Raw genomic sequence first — 22449 nt, 5'->3', positions numbered from 1 at the left:
AAGGCCTTTGTTCTGGTTACTGTGGTGTTCATGCTTTTTGGTGTCTTGTTCGACACCACAAGGGCAGGGGGCACTGCTGCCAGGAGAGCCAGAGGCATCTCCTCCCCCCAACATTTCTTGGTGAGGAGAGGAAGTTACAGAATCAATGAATCATTAAGATTGGAAAACATCTTTAAGATCATCAAATCCAACTATCATCTCCTTCAAGGTGTCTCCAGCCGTGGCTGAGAGGGGCCAGGAAAATGTTCTATTTGTATACATGTCATGAATGCATCTCGGCACCACACTGAGAAGGATTGACAGGAGCTGCAGAAAGGCTGAGTAAAATTTTCCAAAATACCTAAGTGATGTGGAAGCCTCCTGTCCTATTTTTAAAATGTGACTGAAGCACGTGAGACCCAGAGCCTTAAAGGTATCTGCCTCTGCAGATAGATCTTTAGAGCTGGACACCTAAAAGAGCACCTCCATCCCACTGCCCTGATGATCCATCCTCCCCAGGATGGGGTCCTATCCCCTCTCAGTCACATCATTTCAGACTCTCACATCCAACAGGAGGTTGCCTCTTCTGCAAGTTCTGCAGGGACCTGCACAGACCTCTCTGTCCATCCCACAACAGAGATCTGCTCTCTTTCCTTCACTAGTCCCACCAGAGATGCATTGTATTCGGGTTTTGCTTCCAGCCATGCTGCCCCTGGGGTTTTTTTCTGCCTTCTTTCCTTTTCTTTTGCAGAAACCCCTGCTGGGTCAGAATTCCTCTCCAGGCCAGCCAAAATCCAGATGGGACTCAACCCTCCCAGCTGCTGTGTGTGGGCACATTGCTCACAGCAGAATTTGTAACTCCACAATAGGAAGCAAGGTGACTTTAGCTGTGTCTTTTCCTGCTGGCCAGTGGGGTCTGTGAGCTCAAGCCCGGATGGCTTGGCCCAAAATATCTCAGGCTGCTTCCTCAGCAATGAAATGTCTCCTATTTATTGCTGCTGATTATTGCTAATGACAAAGGCAGGTGGCTGGGGACAGCAAAAGGAGAATGGCCAGGCTCAGAGAGATCAGAGAAGATAAAAAGGTCAAAAAGCAGTTATTTTAGCTGCCAGCTTTGTGCAATTTTGGAAGCAGAGGACTGTTTCCATTAGATGTAGAAAGCACAGGTTTTAGCTGCAAGAGCACACTCTTCCCACTCCATGTTTTTGCAAAACTTTCTGCCTATTTGTAGCACCTCCTGCTGTATTGCTCACACCAGCCCTCCTCACTCAAGAAATGTACTGGAGCCATACGTCGGAGCCGTATGTCTCATCGGCATAGTGAGACTTGAGCAGAATCTATTGCCAGAGGCAGAAATACTCTCATGGATGCAGCCAGTAGAATAGGTGGAAATTTTCCAAATTTCTTTTTGCAGAGGGAACATTTATTCCCATGAAAAATGTGGAGGGACTGAAGGGAAGGCTTAATAATGACTTTTATGACATGTCCTTTCCCATTTCTAACTTTTTTTAATTGTCTTTTCTATCTTACAATGCCCTTGTAGAGCCCCTACTCTCTCACTGATGTCAAAGCAGGAACAGTGAGGAAAGAAATATTGTCACCCAAGCTGCAGTGCTGAAAGCTCCTTCTTGTCAGCACTGATACAAATAACCATATAGATACCAGGACGTGCTCCTAAAGTTTCTGTCATTGCGCAAGGGCCCTTCTGGCCTCTCATCTGCTGCTGCAGTGCAGTGCTCCTGACATTCCCATGTTTCTCATGAGAAAATCCTTTCCCTATGGACAGGAGACGGCATGGACGGTGCTGCTTCACAAAGGTGCTGCTGTTGGTTAGGATGGAGGGAGAGGTAGGCAGGAGAAGATGAGGGTTTGCGGAACACCAGCAGAAGGCAGGCTGGGTGCTGGGAGCCTGGACACTTCAGCTGACACTCAACAGGAGAGCCCTCCAAACACCAGCTCTACAGTGCAAATTCCCCTAACTTTTAAATGCTGGAATGTCTATTTTGCTTTTTTTGAAGTTGCATGATGCTGGTAGAGCCATCAATGATTTGAGCTTGTTTCTCTGCCACCACTCACCTACTGAACCCTGGGGACCACCACACACCCTTCAGGTACCATCAGTTCCATCCCTTCTGGTGTGATGCAGCACTGGCCCTCACACCAGGGAGCTGCAGACATGTGGAAGCCGCGGCTGCTCAGATGAAGACCTCTGATAATTATCCACCCTCCCACTTCCCTGCTGCATGGACCAGATAGCTGCAAGCCAAGGCCATTACTCAGCGTATCATCAGGTGTGTAGCTGTGTCCTGAGCACTCCAAATTGGCAGGGAGATAACTATTGGAAGTAAGATGAAGCCAAAAGGGCTGTGGAATCTGGCCAAATCTGCTGTCGATTTTAAAGCTGATTCCACTATTCCTCCCATGGAGCAAAACAACCATATTTTTCATTTTGCAAAGGACAAAGCTCAACGGGGCTTTAATTTTTTTTTCTTTTTTTGGCTTTTTTTTTTGGTTGCGCTTGCTAGGAATTTATTGAATGCTGTTACATTATTCTTTCTTGCTGTCAGGAAACAGGCTGACTGCCCTCCCAAAGTTTGGCTACTGAGCAAGTAGGCTGCATGGGGCTTTTTGGCCACTAGTGAGGCTACTGTCTTAGATGGTGGCCTATGAATGTCCTTCAAACACTTGGCATTGAAAAGCTTTGCCGTCAGCCTCTGGAAGTTCCCCTATCAGTGGGAGGTGAGTGGGTAGCACAGCTTCTGGGCCCAAAGAGAGCAAAAGACTACTACCATAAAATCTGTAACACAACATCTGCTTTGGTTTATCCTCTGTGTGCTGCATTTCAACCTCGGAGAGTGGCCTTGAGCTGCTCAGGAGGCAGGGCTGTTGGATGGGCCAGGGATGTTGGAGAAGGTGCCCCATTCCCTGGCATTGTCAGCTCATCCCACAGGCTGAGAAATGCATAGTCCTTTGATGGGAAATTTGTAAAGCTGAACCCTCCTTCCCTATTCCTTCAGTGGCAAGCACGGGAGGAAAAAGCCTGCAGTATTTTCTTGGGATGGGGATGAGCAGCAGAAACAGGTTGTGAGAAGGGACAGTAGCATGAACAGAGCAGCAAATTATGCTCGTCTTTTACTCCTTCCTCCTAGTTATCCATCATAATTTTGCACCTGACCAATCTACCTCCATATATAACAAAAATATGATGCTTGGCTACCTGCCAGCCATCCTCTTTCTGTGCTGGAGTGGGTCTCATTCAGGGGAAAATTCCCCTGCCCTGGAGAAACCAGAGCAAGAAGCAGTTTCCCTGGGTTTGTTCCATTATTCATTGTTATCCTCCCCTCGGGCCGCCCTGAACAATTTCCTTCCCCTCCCCTCCATGTACACCCTTCAAATGGTTTTAGAATATGGCACTGAAAAATAAAGTTAAAAAAAACCCCACCAAATACCCAAGGCATTGAAAACATTCAAATATATTGCTCAGCTCTTTCCTCCCTGCACCATTGTCTTAGGAGGGCTGGCACGGGACCAGACTTCTTTCTTATTACCAATCTTAACTATTCCGCTGGGCATCGAAAAATAAAGCCCTATAAAAGTCACTAATTAAATAAGTTCTCCCATCTGACCTAATACAAGCAACATGAGAGGTTCATGGGGGTTTTTTTGGGTTTTTTTTTAGTCTTTTTTTTTCTTTTCTTTTTCCCTCCTTTTTGTAGAGCCCACTTTTCTGACGGGGATTCGTTGTTTTTCTGGTAGGGGAGAGGGATTTCAAGGTCATGGAATGAATAAATGATGATAATGCGTGGCTGCAGGGAGAAGCAAGCACAGCGAGCGCGCTACAAGCACGGCAGCAGCCGAGGTGCTTCTGCCTGCCCGGTCCCTTCCAGCGAAGACAGGCCTGCAATTGTCCCACCCTGTGGCTGCTGAGAGTGTGCTTGTCCTCCCTGCTTTTGTTTGCCATGGTGGCTGCTTGCTTTTTTAATTATCATTATTATTTTCTTCTCCTGCGACTCAAGAGTGGATGATTATCTCATCTGAATGCCGCCTGCCCCAAGGCTCTGTGGGGCTCCTTGGCTCCAGGTCTTGCGGGATGTGGGCTCGCCCCAAAGCAAGAGAAACAGAAAATTAACAGCTGTATGTCCTGTTATTCTTGGGAATTTTAGATGGATTCATGAAAACAGATACTCGCCACGCTCAGCCGTGGTGGTTCCAGTGCTGTGTGCCTATGCCCACTCTTCTCTGCTCCTTGGGCGTGAGCCCATAAGGGGATGAGTTGGGCAGCTCCATCTCGCTGCCCACAGCAGGGACTGCGTGGGGCAGTGCTCTTTCCTTTTCTCCTGACTTACTTGCTAATGAGCTCTCCTCTTGCGAGAGCATCCTGAGGTTTTCTAATAACAGGAAGCGGCGCGCTGCCTGCCCCGGGGTCCGGCCGCATGCGGGAAGAGGTGTGGCTGCCTCCAGTTTCGAGGAACGCCAGTGTCATGACCTGTCCCAATCACAACGTGCTCTCCCCTTGGCATCCGCCTTGCTGCCTCCAGCAGTGTTGTTTCACTTACTACCTGAGTAACCCGAGGGATTACAGCCAGGATTGGCCCTGCAGAAGCAGCTCAGGGTACAGGGTTGCAGCTGATGAAAAGTGGCAGGTAGGGGTGGGGATGCTGACTCCAGGGAAATGTACAAATATACATTTGTGCTGTGGCTTCCCTGGTTCAGGTTGCCAAAGGTACTGAAGTCTTGTGAAACAGGTGTTGAAGGGTTCAGTGATCACCAGAGGATTTCCCAAATCTCTTTCCCATTTTTAAATGCAGGATCTCTGGCAGTGTAGGGTCTTGTCCTTTAATGAAGTGATGGATAGGATCTGCCCAGCCAGACAAGCTCTTCATCTGGAGAGCCAGGCAGCACAGATCCCTGGGGACGCCTCCCAACAGTCCTGATTTAGCTTGTTCTAGGCCATGCAGGGAATTATTAGCTGCAGAAATCTGCGTCTCTCCTCTCCTCGTTGAGACTACTTTTCCTATTTTAGCTTGGTGTTTTGCTTTCACCCCACACGAGCTATTTATTCTATAGCTTTTACACTATAAAATCTAGGAAAAATAAACAGCAGCTGAGAGGGGGCTGTGGCTATCAGGAAGGGCAGGGATGTGTGCATGGAGCTCGGAGAGGTGGTAGGAGCCTTCCCTAATGCTACCATGGTGGAGTATGATCCCTGAGCCAGGGATGCAGCATCTGCCCAGCTTTATTCCTGCAGCTGTCGTGGTTAAGCACAGCTGCTCGTTTCAAGCCCAAGGTAGCAAAACAAACCAGAGTCACCTCATGGAGCCAGCAGGCTCATTGCTTAACCCATGGAAAGATTTCACATGATTTTTCTGTGACCAGCCACTTCAAATCTTCCGTGAAATGCCCCCCGGCCATTAACGTTACATGAATATTCCTGTGTACTCATTTATTAATGAGAGGCTCGTGGAAATGACAAACCCTAAACAAATGCAGGAGGATGTTCATAGAACAATTATATTTGCTTTTCACCAGCTTGCGGCCTGGAAAAAACATCACTGAATTTGGATCATGTCAACCTAGTCATGAGACAAATATGTTGTGTGACTTGGCTGAAGTGATGGGGCTCTCCACTGGCTTTCCAGGGGTTGGTGGTCGCTTTTAGAACTCAGCAAGTTCCAATTCAGTTGACACTTCACACGAGTTGCATTATTTTTCTGTGCACCATCTGTAATCTCAAAAGGCTTCCTGCCTCATGGGCCTTGTGTTGAGTATGTGGTGGGAAAAGCATCAAAGATACCTGCCCAGGCCTCTTAGGAGATGGTTTCCAGAAACAAAAAGTGAATAAACTGCAGACCTAATGCCAGGATAAGGACAGCATGGAGCAAGCTCATTGTCAAGCTTTGTAAGACATCCTGGTGAAGGCATTAGCAGGATTTACTTGGCGTCTTACCCTGCAACTCGTAAGAGGAACCCTTCAAATTTCCATGTTCTTCTCTATGAAAAATATTAAACACATGCACTGTTGCCAATTCATTTGAATTGTTGACTAGGAGAGAGGCCAAGTCTTCAGCACAGAGACAAACAGTCCTACATCAATAGCAATGATCACTGAATATTTAATACGATGTCCAGCATCATAAGATATCTCAAATGGGAAGATCTGTGGACTTGGCTCTCTCTCTGGTGACTTACTCTGGACAGATGAGGACTCTTGTTGCTATCTTACTTTGTGAAGTTCCCTAGCAATATCTGTGTTCCCCCAGGCTACCCAGTGGGAACAACTTCTAGTCTTCCATGGCCTCAAGACTGACAGCAAGAATTGGTGTTTGGAGGCTGTTCTGGGAAAAGGTGGATGAAAGTCACATCTCTTCTCTAACTAAGAAAGGCCATGGATAAAAGAGAACAATTTATTTTTCTGCAGATGCTGTCTTTGGGAGGCACTGCCTGCCTCCTGCAAGTTCTTGTGCTTCATGGTCAGTGCAGTTCAAGCTGAAAGCTTTTTTTGGTGGGAGAACCTGGCGCTGGGTGGGGTGGTATGAATTACTGTTCTGCAGAGCAGGAGAGGGCTGCAGGGCTTTGGTAAGTAAATAAACCATTTATTATTGAGCAGTAAAGAAAATTTTAATTGCCACAAAGCTTTTTCTGCAGGAAAACGTTGTCAGTTCATGATGGACGGCCAGGTTTAAGGCGACAGGGAAACTGAGTGGATCATAAATATATTCTAGCTTACCCTCTAACAACAAACCTCCAGAAACAGCTTTTGGGTGGTTGGTGCTTAGAGACTTTAAAAGACAAAATAACTGAGATGTCTCCTACAGAAGGCATGCAGATGAATCAAACTATATTACAGTTGTGTTTAAAGACCTCCATAGAGAGTACAGAAAATGGGGTATTGTCTGGTATTCATGCATACCTTAAATACATCAGTTCAGCTGTGTATTTGCATCCAAGTAAATCTGTAATCAACGGTTTGGTAAAGGGGCTTGACTTGTCTTCTTTTCTTTATTTTTCCTTTATTTTTCCTTTTTTTTTTTTTTAATGCTTCAATGAAAATACCCCAATGTTTCTAGCTTGTTAGGACACAGTCAATAAGGGAATAACTCATTACACACTTCATTATTTTCCAGATAGCAGAGGAAATCTCCTAGGAATATTTGAAATATAAAGGGTAGTATAATGTCTAAAATCAAATTACATGAATTTTGATAAAGTGTCAGCATTTGCAATTAATAATGCTAATGCTGATTTTTGGGGAGCCATTACTCAATCTGCATCTTGGTAGCAAATGAGACCAGGGTTGCCTTATGAACAGAGCAGCTGCTCTGTTCATTTTCTAAATTATATACAAAATATGGTATAGATGGATCCCTCTTTTTTACCTTTCCTTATTTGCAAATCAAAGCTTTAGAATTATCCCTGATATTTTGCAACATGAACCTTTGAGATACAGAAATGCTGAAGCAAATCCCTAGATGCAAGCAGCATTTGATGGGCTAAAATATTCTTTATGATACTCTTAAAACTAGAATTACCCAGTCCAATACCTGCTGAAATTTACAGTGATGCATTAAAGCTACGACAAACAACCTCTGACAAATAATTTGGTCATAACTCTTTTTTCAGTACACATTATAGTGAAGCAATGTAAGTGGAAAAAGATGCTGTTGGGTAGCAGTGGGCACTATTTTTCAGTGCCAGATTCCAGATTTCAACTTTAACAAGCAAAATTATCTTAACCTACTTTATGCTTCTTTTTTCTGGAAAAAAAAAATAAAAAGAAAATTCCTGTTCATTTTTTTTTCAGAAACTCTGTATTTTATAATATGCTTGAAACTTGAGAAGAGACTGGATATGCTTTGTCTCCATGAGAACTACTTCATTCTGATAGATTTAGTGGAGAATGTGTCTGTGCTCCATGAATCTTCCTCTAAGAAATAGCTGAATGTATTGTTTCCAAACACTAATTCTCTCAACTTCTTAAAATCCCTTGGCACTTATTATATTCATTCCTCACAAGCAGTAGTGAAAACAAATGTTCTTTGTGTAAACAGATTTTGACAGAATGTGGGAAACTTAAATAAATATGGTTATAATATGGTATAAAAATCAACTTTAAATTTGAAGCAAACTGAAAGTGCATGGGTAAAGAGTCTTGTCACTCATCTTCAAAAAATATCCAAACCCAAATATATCCCAAGATATATTAAAACAGGTAAATATCAGCTCTGAGGCTCCCAACTGCGTCATATGTTTGAAGACATATTTACATGAGAACTGTGTAAATATACAACGTTAAGTAAAACAGTTGCTCCAAAATGTCCTTTCACGTAGAACATGCTCTCATATGTGTTATTCTGCTCCAAGAAAAATGAGCATCCTAGCAGTGGTGTTTTCCTCAGCTGGCCAAAGGTGTGGGGTGTAGCTCTTCCTTTGGGGTGGGCAATGATGTCATAGGACTGATGGAAACTAAAGATATTTTGAAACATTTACATGGCTTATTTAAGTTAGGGGGGGGAAAGGAAAAAAGTACTTACTCCAGAAAGCACAACTGGCCACAAAGAGTTTCTATGAGATTGGATACCCTGGGTGGTTTTCTGAGGCATGAGGCCAAAGGCCAAAAGAGCAAAGCCACCCAAAAAGTGTCATAATTGCCCTTTGGGGCAATGGCTGTATGAAATGGAATTTATGAATAAAGACAAGGAAAACCCATTAAGTAATATTATTGACATGTGTCTGACATCGCCAATAGCCAATCAGCACTTGCCACTTGTGCTCCAGATTTCTGAAATAATTTCTTAATGGAATAAGGGGTTTCCAGTTCATAATGTCTTTCTACAGATGCTAGAGGATGCAGGTTTGCCAGCTATTCACGTTCCCAGACTACATGCTGTTATTCAATTCAAAGTGTAGTTGAAGCAGGGTAGTAGTCCTCTGTTAAATCAGTATTGCGAACAAGTTTCAGCTTCATGCAATAACATAAAATTGCCATATATCAGCATTTCCTAAGCACCTGTCCCTGACAGTGCCAAGCCACTCTGAGAATTACAGGGGGAAGAAATGAGAGAGACCATTTTCCATGTGAGATGTAGTGCTGCGGTGACAAATATACCTTTTGATTACATAGTGCAAACAGACTTCAGTGCCAATTTCAGAGGCAAAATGAAGGAAAATGGGGTTCAGACGATGCTACAAGCCTGAAAAATGTGTCTGGACCACATAAGAAAGGCATAAATGGAAGATTTGTGACTCCTGAGGTTTTTAAGCTTTAGTGTCCAAACAGCTGCTTTACTTCCATGTTTAATAGCAAAGCACTTTTTAGGAGAAGTGAAATCAGAGCTGAAAGAGGATCAGCTGAGTAATGCAGTTGTAGAACAAATGGACACTCATTTACTGGAGGGTGATATGGTGGTCATGAAGAGGGAGGTAGTCCTGAAACCAGGCAATATCTCCCCTCCATAAGCCCTTCTCCTCACCTGTGTCATGACATGGACACAGGTTCTGTTGGGCTGAATGTGGAGAAAACATTTTTCTAGAGAACAGCATATAAGCAAAGTATGCTCCCACTGCCTGGGCTTAGAGAGGAAGTGGACTCCTGTCTCTTTGTATGTACAATGAGGAGTGAAGATGCTGATGGCTCTAGAGAGTTGAACCTTTTATCTGAATTCTTTTTTTTTTTTTTTTTTGCAACAATGAGACTCTACACCTTTAAAAGTATTTCTTTTCAGAGCTCAGAGCAAATCTACATTTACTTAATTTAAGGAAGTTGACTCTGCTTTTGAGAAGCAATAGAGTGTTAGTAAGTCCAAAATTCAGATATTAATCACAGCTAAAAATGACACTTCAGAAAGTGCATGACTATTAATCTTTTGGAGGTGTTTTGGATGTGCATCTGCTGGGTGAGTTGTACTTTACAACTTGAGTTGGGATGGCCAGTGAATCACAGATGCTATTTCCAAGACTTTTACTTAGCCTTCCTTTTACGTATTTTATACCCATTTTAGCACTTACCCTGATGGCTTTACTGTGTCTCCTTTTGATCACTGAATCAGGCTGCATGATCTGATGTGTTATGCACCAGGAGCAGCTCAAATGCAACCTTTCTGTCTTGCCTACACAGTTGTGGTTGGTGAGATGGCTGCAGACTGAGTTGGATGATATCTAGCATTCTTTGTGGGAATTTCTGCTCTTCCCCGTGTGCCAAGTAAGACAAGCTAAGGTCCCTTCATGTAGTCAGGCATACAAAGATCCAAGAAGGGACACAGCCTTGCAGAGCAAAGCAGATGTGGGTGTGAGACCTTTCCATTTCCTCCACAGGGATGCCCAAGCAGACATGGATCCCAGAGTTTCATGCCAGGACCCTTCTCTGCCTTTCAGGGACTACACAGTGAAATGTGGCAGCTGGACACCCGTCAGTACCCCAAAGCCATCCTTCCACAGGGCTTCATGGAAGGGAAGGGTCCCTTGAGGGACAAGGTTAGGGCTGCCTGGCAAGGTGAGGAAGGCCAGCTCTTGGACCACCTCATCATGGAAGGTGGACTTGTTTATCAGCAGAGCTTGCCGTGTCACCCCTTTTCATTTTGGACTGAGTCAAACCCCCAGACACCAATGAATGTGCTCTTGTAAACAAACACCATGGGTTGTTCAGTTTTTGTTGTTGCTGCTGCTGTTAAATGTTTTTCTTCCTTTTCCAGATAAAACTGCTTTGCCTTCAGAAAACAGGGCAACATAACCTTTGCAGACACTTGAGCAACTTTTGAATGTTCTTGGTTGGAATTGGAGCCTTTGCTTTCCTGGTGAAAAAGGCATCATCATGGGCAGTAAACAGCTCTGGGACACTGAAGAGGACACAGTGAAAGTGCATTAAATATACAGAGACTCAAAACTCTTCCTTGGCCTCACCACCTTTGGTGATGTGTGGGAAGAGGTACAACAGGAGTGTCTAGTGGAGCCCCACAATGTCTTGTCTGTCTTTTTCAGGTTCCTGCTTTATTTTCCTCTTTTTTAAGTGATTTTTTTTTAAATACTATTCTGCTCTTCTCATGCTTGTGTAGCCCTGGTTGTACTGATAACTTCCCTTTGCCCATGGTTGAGCATTAGTGGTTAACAGCACAGCATGTCCCACCAGCTGGTGTATGGTTGGTCCTGGAACTGATGGCTTTTGAGGGATGTAGTGTTCCCTTCGCTGTCACCGGAGTGGATAGCTGGATGCCTCTGGCAGCAACATTAGTGCAAGTCTTTGGTTTTCCCATTTGGTCCTTTCCTGCTCCCTCTGTTCGATCTGTTGGCCCAGGAAAAGAAGTAAAAGCTGTGTCTTGCTCAGATGCCGGAGGCTGCTCGGTGAGGGGAAGAACTTGGCTCTGTTTCCCAAAATGCCTGTGCATGTCCTTTGCTAGGCCATGGCAGCAAATTGGAAGTGCTTGGGCCATCTCAAAAATCAGAGGGGATTTTGCCTTTGCACATCCAGCTTTGGGTGTTGAGCGTGATGAAACTGCAGATGACTAAACTGATCTCATGGGATATTGCCTTCCCTTGGGTGAACATGCTCCCAAGGGCTTGTTTCACTCATGCATTAAATTGAGTGACTTCAGTTATTAACTGCAAAAATACAAATTTTTCTATGCTTACTACAATAGCTCAGCCACACACTGGGAGTTATAGTAAAGAAGAAATTACACTTCACTTTAGGGTCAGCCAGAAAAAGCTTCTTTGCCACCAGCTTTCCTCTTTTTCTTTTTCCAGTTTTTCCCCTTGAAGCCATTGAAGACCAAGACCCCCAGTTCACACAATGCTTTTGGCATCAGTGAACTCCTCCTTGCCACGCATCAAGCAACCCTGCAGCAGCATGGCAGCTCTGCATCCTGACACAATCAAGAGGGAAGGTGAAAGGGCATCGAGAAAAGCAAACTGCGTGTTCCTCCCCCTTGGCTCACCTCTCCCAGCACTGCAAGACACAGAAGTTGAAAGTTAAGCTTTTGGGTTACCAGCAATTTCCACTTTGGTGCATTATTTACTTTGCTGCAGCGCTTTTATAAGCCTGTTTATAAGACAATAGACAATGGGAGAAGTTGCTGAGGCTCCCAGTGGACATATGTTGACAATAAACTCCTGTAACAGAGGTCAAATGCGTGTTCCCAGAATAGCAGAGGGTGACTTGCTGCCTGAGGAGTGTCACACTGCAAACTAACTGATACAGAAGAGAAGTCTGATTGTTTGAGCCACTGAGTCAGCTTGGCCCAAGAAGACTAATTTTCCAAAAGATCTGATCTCTTTACTTGCTGCAAGGAAGTGACAACATGTCTCTCCCACTGGTAATGCTTATGTGTATGCAAAGGTCCCTGTAGTCATAGATATAAAGCTGTTTGAAACTATTTGAAGTGTAAAGAGGCAGCACCACCCTGAATGTCATGTTCTTGACCAGGTGCTCCCGTTGGTGGAAAGCCTCTCTCCAAGTGAGACATTAGAGTGAATCAGACAAGAGTTTCATGTGGGTGGGATGGCTCTGCAGAGTATTGAGGGAGTGAAGAAAATATAAAATGCTGTGTCCTATTTTTAAGAAGTTGTAACTTAGCTTTACTTTTCCCTCGTATGAAATCTCCTTGGGCGGGAAAGCATTTTTCACATGTGGTTTGCAAAAACAAACAAAAAAAAAAATACGGCTGACCTAGTGGAGATTTCGTCTTTTGCTGGCCACTCCACCTCCTTGCAGTTGCCAAAATGAATTCAGAGCTTCTTTTTTTCTGTGGCTGCAGATACACTGATTGTGCTCCGATAGTCAGAGGATGGTAGGATGGCTGACTGAATAGGGCAACCCATAGTCATTTATTTCAAAGACTAATTGCTGGCAGGCAGGCTGCTCAGATTTGGTTTCATGTTTTGGGATCCTGTCACACCAAGCTCTCCCTGGTGCTACAGGAGCTGTGCTGTCTGCAAGGTGTTTTGAGTAGCAATGTGAGCACATACGTGAGCACTGGGTGGATGGGATGGTCTGCGCAGGCTGCAGAAGAATTTTGGCAAACAGAAACTCTCTCCTTGAAAAAACATGGGTGTCAATCTACAGAAAATACATCTACAAAGTGATCCAAAACTGGCTGTGGGACAGGCCAAGTCTCCTCTATGTGCCATCTCCACAGCAGTAGGGACGTGAAGTTACTAGCATGCAATGACAACAATTGTCCTAAGTTTAATGCTTATTTTTATTCTTCTTACCTCAATTTTTCCTGGCATGTGAGTGGCTGAAAGCAAAGCACTGCACCCTGGTGTGGTGAGGGATATTACAGTGGGAACACGTGCCAGGGTTACAATTAGATCCTAGGTCTCCCTTGATTGCACCACAACAATTTTGTGACAAACTTTGTCTTACAAACATCCAAAGCTCTGGGCCAAGAAACAGGTGTTGGTTTCTTTTCATTCTGGAGCCCTTTAGTGAGCAGCAAGCAGTGGAGATTGGAAGCAGCTGCACTGTAAAAGTCATGTTGGTGGGCTAAATACATTCTCTTTTTCAGAATATTGCGTTGCTAAAGCCAGTGGAGTCACTTAAAGACCCTAAGACATGTAAACTAGGACCACATGGCCAAGCTAGCAGAGGACACTGCATCCTGGTCAATCCCTCATGCTGTTTCAAGGCTACATTCCATTCAATTGCAGACTGGGCCTCCAGTTCAAAAGGGGAAGGATCAGGATGTGTAGAGTGACAGGGTTAATGGTACCTAGCAGAAAAACTGGAGGGATAGTGTCTCCAACCAAGTGTGTGACTTCAGTATTTCCCAACCAAAATATTGGTTATTCCTGGTTATTGAATTTCTGCAGCCAAATTCACAGCTCACCCATCCAGCTTAGTACATTGACATCTTCACAACAAATGGCTCATTTGGAGCAAAGCTCCTTGAGTTTTTTTTTTAATTATTTTCAACTGTCTGGTCCAGAATATGTAGGTAGTAAAATAATGATTGCATACCTAGAAAGATGTATTTGTTTGTGGAGATCTTCTTATACCTTCATGAATTCCACTGCCAGTGGTAAGTTTTGCCAAAAAAAGGAAGCTAGCAGTGACAATCATGACCTGGACACCCCTTTGCTGGTATAGTAACACCCTGAAGGTCTTGCTGAAGGAACAATTTATTTAGGTATTTTAAATTATCTACATGTCTGTTTCATGGGGTCATTCACTTTCTTGAAGGTTTTGCTGTCCAGCCACATAACACACTTCTCCACTCTGTGCAATCCATGGGAGAGGAAAACTTTTATGATGCCATGCAATCTAGTTACAGCAGGTAGCTGACAAATCTTCACATCCTCCTTAGTTTTTATGTCAAATCCTTCACAAAAATGCCAGAATTCTAGGAGGAGTGGGAAAAGTACCTGTTAGAAGGTCAAACAAAGCAAGCAAATTAGCATAGAAGGTAAATACCATGTGAAGATCCAGCTAAAACAGTGTCCTGAGAAGGGCTTACCCATCTTCATCTTGTCTGAGTTGGAAATAATATCCAGATGTTTCTTCTCCATTCCCTAGTAAAGAGGTAGCAATGAAAATGTTTTGCAGTTATTTAGGCATTAATAACCTAGAGAATAATAGAATTGTAGTATGGTTTTGGTTGGAAGAGACCTTAAAGATCATCTAATTCCAAATCCCCCTGCTGTGGACAGGGGCTCCTTCCACTAGAGCAGGGTGCTCAGAATCCATCCAACCTGGCCTTAAACATTTCTAGAGGTGGGGCTGGAAGTGAAGTGTCATCAGCAACTTCACAATTTCTCTGTGCTTTTCCAGTGTCTCACCCCCAAGTAAACAATTTTTTGCTAATATATAATGTAAACATGCTCTCTTTAAGTTTGAAGCCATTTCCCCTTGTCCTGTCTCTACATTCTCTTCTAGAAAGTCCCTTTCCATCTTTTCTGTAGGCTCTCTTCAGGTACTGAAAGGCTGAAATTTTTCAACCCAAAGCCTTCTCCTTTTCAGGTTGAACAACCCAAATTTTCTCAGCCTTTCCTCATAGGAGAGATCCTCGATCCCTCTAATAAACTTGTTTGCCCTCCTTATTGTTCCCAGTCCTTTCCTGTGCTGGGGACCCCAGAGCTGGATGCAGCACTGCAGGTAGGGTCTCACCAGAGCAGAGGGGAAGAATCACCTGCCTCACCCTCCTGGCCATGATTCTCTTGATGCATCCCAGAACACAATCCCTTCACCTGTGTCATTAATGAAGATATTAAATAGCCCTTGTCCCCACAGAGACCCCTGAGGGGGTCTTGCCACTATGTCCATTGGGACTCTGAGCCATTGATGCAACCTTACAGTCATCTTCTTATCCATCTAACAGTTCGCTCATCAAATCCATCTTTCTCCAGTGTAAATAGAAGGCTTTACAGAAACCCAGATAAAAGACACCTGTATCCCTTCCCTTGTCCAGTCACTCCTCCATAGAAGGCCACTATGTTGGTGAGGCAGGAGTTCCCCTTGGAGAAACCATGCTGGCTGTCTTGATTACCTCCCTGTTCCCCATGTACCTTAGCATTTTCAGCAAGGAGTTTGGAATTTCTTTGCAACCATCTTGGAGGGGAGAGGTGAGCAAAGACAAAAAAAAAATTTGGTAAAATCAGCACTGCATCATCTACTTTAGCCACAAGCATTGCACTCACAAGTCTCTCTTCTTGCATCCAAAATGGACTCCACAGATATTTTTGTTTCTAGGACACTGCTATGTGCAGCAAGTGTCCCACCAAAGCTACTGATTCAGTTGCCTTGTTGGCTGAGCTGTCCTGTGAATGAGAAAAGCAAAATCTTCCTCTACCCCACCAATGCTTTACAAAGTTGCTCAGGAAAATTTGAAATGCAAAAGGCAGCAGCAATCTCAGTTTCACTCACAGACACAGATATTATACAACCTGAAGCTTTCCTTGCTGCCCTCAATAATTCCTGCCTACACTCACACATTGAATACTGTTGCACACATGTGCAAAATCCAGGGTGATTTAGCCTTTATTTTATCAAAATGGAATCAAAATTTATCAAAATTTGCAATCAGCTAGGAAAAAAGTAGCTGCTCCTGACAGTAGCAATTACTTCAAACCCAGAACACAGGACTCTGATATTCAGTCTCTTGGAGAAGAGGCAGAGGGGTCTGGTGTTAGTGAACACCTTGCTGAAAAACAGCTTTGTTCACCACTGGTCAAGACTCAATATAAGTATGCCATTCAGCAGTGACCAGTGACCTTACCTTCAGCTGCCTATTTGAATTTTGCTTAAGAAAACACAATTCTTGGCTTGCTTAGCTTAGATGTTCCAGTACTTTTAATGTAAATTATCTGATCTGTACCCATCTATGTCATATTATCCCAAAACCTCCGTAGCTGGTCATGATAAGGTGATCCTCCCCAGCTGATCAGACTAAGCTCTTCCTCTTTTCTTCTCCTCTATTAGTAGTGGAGAAAGTGAGGAAGATGATGGATAAGGCTTTCTTGCACTTATCAAGTGAATATGAAATATTATTTCTTGAGGAGTTTTGCAGTTTGAACATCCTAAGTTCTGGCCTAAGCTGGTTCTGCATTGCCTCTCATTGAGGTAGCTAAACCTTGGTTAAAGCAGATTCTCCTTCCAGGAAACTGAACAAGGTTTCCACAGATGGAAACTGGAATGCTTCATGGTCCATGAGCCATGATATATTTGGGTGAAATGGTTCCTACTGGTTCTTTTGCTGCTGTCTCAAAATCATCTAGTTGCCTGCTGTGTTGGTTAGTATTTGGCTGAAGGCATCAGCCCCTCTATTCTGTCCTCACCTGCATCTCATCATTGCCTGTTGGAAGTCATTATCCTTTTCGATGTCTGAACTGCCTGGGCGGTTGCTTTCTGAGCTACTTTCAGTTCCTTGCCAACCAATCTGAAGGGGCAGCATCCTGCAGCAGGAGAGTGGTTCAAGATAGTAAGTTGTCCAGCTGGCTCAGTTGCTTTTGGAAGATGTGTGATCATGCTGTAAATAGAACCATTTCCTGTGCTTTTCCTCACAGACTTTATCTTGTTTATTCATGTGAAAGGTACCTGGGGAATAGCTGTGCCTGGCCTTGGCTTTAATTTGTCTGTAATTCAGCAGTGTCATGTCATTACATTGGTGCAACATCAGAGCTGGAGGAAATTCATGTGGGTGACCTATTCTGATAGCCCTTTAAGTGTGGCCAGATGGAGTGTGACCCGCTGGTGGCCACACATTGCACAGTGAGGAGCAAAAGTTACTGTGCGTGGCCAGGAATATATCAGAACTCTCACCACAGCTTGCTTAATAGAGGGTTTGAAGCATGAAGCATAAGGCAGAGCAACCAGCTAAAGAGCTGTAGGGTGTTTCTTGGAGGTCTCTGGCACCCTGATCAAGTGAGGAGCTGCTCTCTGCCTCCTTTCTTCCAGAGATTTTTTGGGAGCCTTAGGTTAAGCAGATGAGCTGCAAACATGACCCTCTATGGCAGCATCTGCAGTGTGACTGCACGTGCATGGGATTTCTGCTCTACTCTCTTGTCCCCAGTTATTGTGGCTTTGGAAAACTGCATTTGACTGTGCCAGTTTCCACTGTGTCACCTGTAGCACTTGGAGCAAGAAACAGCCTTGCATAGCCATATCTAAGTCACCCACTTAATTAGCATCTTTCCCGCAAGGATCTCAAAACACTTAATACAGGGAAATTTTCTCAGGTTTTGCCAAAGGGCTGCCTAGAGCCAAAGACAAAGTGATCTTTACAGGAACACTTTCAAACCAAGCTTCCTGAATGCTTTTCCAGGACCTGTTAAGGAATAGTGCTTGCATCCATCAGTCTCATCTAGTTCTGGTTCTTGTGGGCACTAAATATTTTTTCAGTGTGTGACTGAGAACCCTCCACTTTAGAACTCAGGAGAACACTTAACCCATTACTGCTTCCCTGTCACTGTGTATCACCATTAAGTCAAGGCAGTACAGGAAGAAAATGTTCTGAGCCACTCAGATGGTTAAGTGGGAAGCTTCACCAAATATTTAACAGGGGCAACCCAAAGAGCCAAAGGATGGCCACCACCCACTTTGGGAGGCAGCAGTGGGGTGGTGAAATGCCCAGAGCTGCTGAAGGGTGCCCCAGTACTGAGGCAGTCAGGAATGCCTTCGCCTTCACCTTCACCCAGTGTTAGAGGCGCAGGGTTAGAAGGAGGATGGTTTATGGGGGTGGTCCTTGTGAGCATGAGGCATGAGATAGACTTCGATCACTGTTTCTCATTTCATTACCACCTCATATAAAATGTTTTTAAAGCAAACCTGGGTCTCTCACAGCCATTTAATAAAGCTGTAGAAAGGAAGATAGAGTCCTGCAGCATGTTGGGGAGATGGGATTAGCTGATATTCAACCACTCCAGCAATGCACTTGGCTCAACACCTCTCACAGCCTTACATGATTTCCAGGCCCTGAAGATCTCCTGCAGCTGGACCTATCATAGAGGCTTGTCCCAGGTGATTGTAGCAAAACACAATTTCACTTTCTAGGATTAAACTCCACTATTTCCTTGCTCTTAAACAAGTTGCAGCTCTCTGGGGTCAGTAGCAACTCGGCCAGCTCCTGCTTTCAATTGCATACAGATGTAAAATGCAGGGTAACATGGTGCTCTGCTATTCCCTCTGGGCTGAGCTGCTCTGCTGGATGCTGTGCCTTTCCCCACCCATTGGGAGGCCAGACAGATCCCCTCAAAACAGCACAGTGACCCACTCCCCAGTGTTGCACTGGGACACTGTGCGCCTCCATGCTGTCTGGCCCTTCCACGGCTGGGAAAGACTTTGGATGGAATTCATTCATTGCAATCAAAACCCAACAAGTACTGGAAGAAAGTTCAAATGTATGTGAAATAGCTTGTCCAAAAAGCTGGCAAAGGCAGCTTATTTTTCCTGTCTTACAAGAAGTTATGCAATCAAGTGATTAATTACCCGTGGCACAGTCTGAGGGGTGAAAGATTAATATTCCTGGAGACTGCTGCTGTTGACCTTGTGTTATACCCAGCATGGGAATAGCCTGAGCTTCCCAGCAGAATAAACTTTGCCCAATGGTGAGATTGTCTTCTCACTATAGTTGAGTGAAGAGGTTAAAGTTTTATTTTTCTTCTAAATTCTGTCCATCCAGCAGGAAATAGTACCATCAAAAGTCTCCCGCCCATCTCCTGGAGAAAAAATAAAGCTCAAATCTTTTATAATTGCAGGGCTGTGCCTCAGCCAGCTGCAGCAGTGGAGTGGGAGCCCAGCCTTGGAGATGGGCGCAGTTGGGAAGCACTGTAGCGGCATTGTATGTGTTAACCAGCGTCCAGACAATGCTGGGAACCATCGCAACTGGTTGCAGTTAGTCCTGGGGGGACGAACCTCAAATTCAGTCACAATTGTAAACACTGATTCTTGCCTGCACAGAATGCTCATTAATGCACATTGTAATATTATTTCTTTCCTGGGGGAAGAAATCCTGGGATGTGACAGAAGTTAAATCTGTGTGTGGTTGCAGCACTCATTCATTCATGCTGCTTGTCATGTGTAGCCCAAGGGTGCCACGTTTCTGTGGCGTAGGAGGATGTGCCTTCTCCAGCACATTGCTCATTCCACCTTTCTTCCTCTACGCAAGCCCATGCGCAGCAATCACTTTCTGCTGGAAATCCTGCACTGGCTTGCTGTCAGCAATCTTAGCTTACACCAAAAGTTATCTGGTACTTTTCCTAAAAGGATGCTTTTCAGTAGCTTTTAACTTTGCCAAACTAAGTGTTCACTTCAAGATGAAATTATTTCACCAGGGAAGGGTGTAGTAAATCGTCAGTCATTTTAGTCACTTGACGTACAAGGAATAAAGTAGCTTTACTTGTCCACTTTGTTATTAAGTGTTTTCAACACCATTCTTTGGAGTATATCTTATCATATTCTGCCTCTCATGGCTGAATTTGCAGTATTAAATACTCTTCTAAGAAAACAAATGCTCATTATTCAATTTTAAGCTAATCTCAATATAGAAAGACGGAGCAGAAAAAAGAGCTCGTACAATTTTTCTTTCTCAAGTAGTGGTTTCCATCAAAGCAGCTTGGCATGTGAAAACTCCTAGTAAGGGAGAGAACCAAGTGTAAGAAGGGAAATCAGAAAAAACAGGGCAGGGGGAAAGGGGTTATTTCATGTGCATTAAATAAAGCCTCCCATAATCTTTGTCTTGTGAAAAGATCTATAGTACTGGTGCCAAATAATTCTTCCCAGCAGGAAGACTGGACAGCAGAGGTGCTTCTGAGACCAGTGGGCGCCTCTCTGCTAAAACAAATGAAAGGGATGAGGCCAAAACAGTGAGATGGTGAATGGAGGCTGGGTGGAGGGCATAGAACAGTGTTAACAGCCTCCAAAAATGCTGTAACAGACCTGACTTGGTGCAAAGTGGAGCTCACAGCTCCTCATGTAGTCAAGGATGGTGTTGGTGGTATGACTTGCGTCTCACTGTCAGTCTAGGAGAGCTTGTGCCCATGACCTCTTATCTTGCCACAGCATCACTGGGAAGAGTCTGTCTCCATCTTTCCTCCCCCATCAGATTTTTATTCATCGTGATAAGACAGCCCTGAGCTTTCTCTTCTCTGGGCTCAGCAGCCACAGCTCTCACAATCCCTCCTGCACATGATGGATGTTGCAATCCCTTAATCATCTTTAGGGCTCTTTGCTGGGCTTGTTCCAGCACATCCATGTTTTGTACTGAGACACCCAGAACTGGACACAGCTCTCCAGGGTTGGCAGTGGTCATCATAATGAAGCCTAGGATGTTTTTGGCATCTTTGCCATGAGGCCATGTTGCTGGTTGACAGTCAGCTTGTTGTGCACCAGGACATTAAGGTCTTTTTCTGCAGAGCTGTTTTCCAGCTGGCTGATCATCTCCCAGTCCATACTTCTGCCTGAGGTTATCCTTCTCCATGTTCAGGACATCACATTCCCCTTTAAACACGGTGAGATTCCTGTTGACCCATACCTCCAGCCTCCTGAAGTCCCTCTGAATGGCACCACAGCCATATGCTCTGATCCCATAATTTCAGTCAGATTTCAAGCCACCTCACTATCCATTTATGTCATCCATATTCCATCACTTTGTCTGTAAGGATGTTATAGGAGACAGTGTTGTAAACCTTGTTAAAATTGGCATAAATAACATTTACTGCACACTGAGCCACTCATCTCTTTGTAGAAGGCTATCATGATGGCCAGGAATGATTTCAGCATATCAAATTCACCAGAGCATGAGGTTTTGAGAAACAGGAGAAAGGGAACCGCACCTCATCTGCCTCCGGCCTTGGTTTTCATAATAGTTGGAGGGAAATTGGTGTTTTAGCTTTTGTTGTAACTAAGAATGTCTGTCTCCCTTCTGGGGAGTTTGTAGGAAAGGCAGAATTTACTGTAAAAGCTTAGTTATGTGTGCTAGAATTTTAGTCTCTGCTTTGGCATGGATTTAGAAAAATAATAATCATTTAAAAATAAACCTAGCTATTGTATTTAACCTTGGCCCGTGCAGCCAGTGATATTTTGTAAGACGTTCCAGCTATCCAAAGATCCTTTTCACCGAAGCTTCCCTTCAGGAAACAAAATAAATTAATGATACAAACAGGAAGCAGCTGTCTTTTCCTAAATAATAATTAAAATGGGGTCCCCTTAGCAGAGAGAGGAATAAATGGGAGGGGAAAGACCTGAAGTATTGTCGGTTTAATTTTGACCAGCCTTCAGAGGACAGGCTTAGAATAATGACACAACCTGTGAGGCTGGGAGGACTTATTTTCTTAGGAGCCATTTTTGGATTTGAAAAACAGATAAAGGTCTTTGCAAGGGGCAGATGGGCAAGACAAAGGAATGCTGCTCTCTCAAGGCACACAGTCTGTCCTCTTTCGGTAGTATTCACATGGAAAGAAACATTAATCATTGTAATCATCGATGCTGTTCTTCAGCAGCTTTCATCTGCTATCAGCAATCGCTAGGAAATTCCAGAGTGTTCCTGGATGTGCTTTTTTTTTTTTGTCGGTGTTTTTTTGTGGTTTTTTTTGTTTTTTTTTGTTTTTTGTTTTTTTTTTTTTTTGTCTTTGTCCCAGACTGTTGACTTGACACAGTTCCTTGAAATTCTACTTTAAGAAGGAAGAAGGACAAGAGAGATGGAAATTCTCATCTCCTTCCAGCTGGCTGGGATGAGGAGATGGTGGCAAAGACTGTGGTGACTCCTGCTGTGGCCCTAGAGCTTGGTCTGGTCAGGGCTTCCAGATGTGGAATGTGGAGGGCCCCTGCCCCTGTGGGCTTAGCAGCTGAGCCTGTGGGTGACCGCAGAAACAAGTTGGCCAGAGGCGAGGAAACCATGGGAGAAAACTATGGCCTGCAAAAGCCACAAGCAGCACAAGAGCTGCCACTTTTTATCTGTCATTACCACTGGGTGAAGCAGTACATTGATAGAACATGGCAGTGTTGGGGAAGGTGCATTTCTTAACAAGGTGAAATCACACTTCATT

The 22449-nt window shown here is 44.2% G+C and overlaps 1 long non-coding RNA gene across 5 annotated transcripts in view; it reads left to right on the top strand.

The window, feature by feature from the left end:
* LOC115495484 (uncharacterized) overlaps positions 1-21563 on the top strand; it is a 93481-nt gene extending 71918 nt beyond the window's left edge. For 4 of the 5 annotated variants that reach the window (XR_012056266.1, XR_012056268.1, XR_012056265.1 and 1 more), the window contains one exon: positions 11716-21563. This is a non-coding gene — a long non-coding RNA (uncharacterized lncRNA). Of the gene's footprint in view, positions 1-10667; positions 10954-11715 lie in introns of all 5 variants that reach the window. The other variant, XR_012056267.1, reaches the window with a different exon arrangement.
* Positions 21564-22449: the final 886 nt, after the last annotated feature.

This window comes from Taeniopygia guttata, chromosome 5 (genome assembly GCF_048771995.1).
Source record: "Taeniopygia guttata chromosome 5, bTaeGut7.mat, whole genome shotgun sequence".
Taxonomy (NCBI): Eukaryota; Metazoa; Chordata; class Aves; order Passeriformes; family Estrildidae; genus Taeniopygia; species Taeniopygia guttata.
Note: the sequence above shows the minus strand (reverse complement) of the source record. Positions and strands in the feature narration are given on the sequence as shown.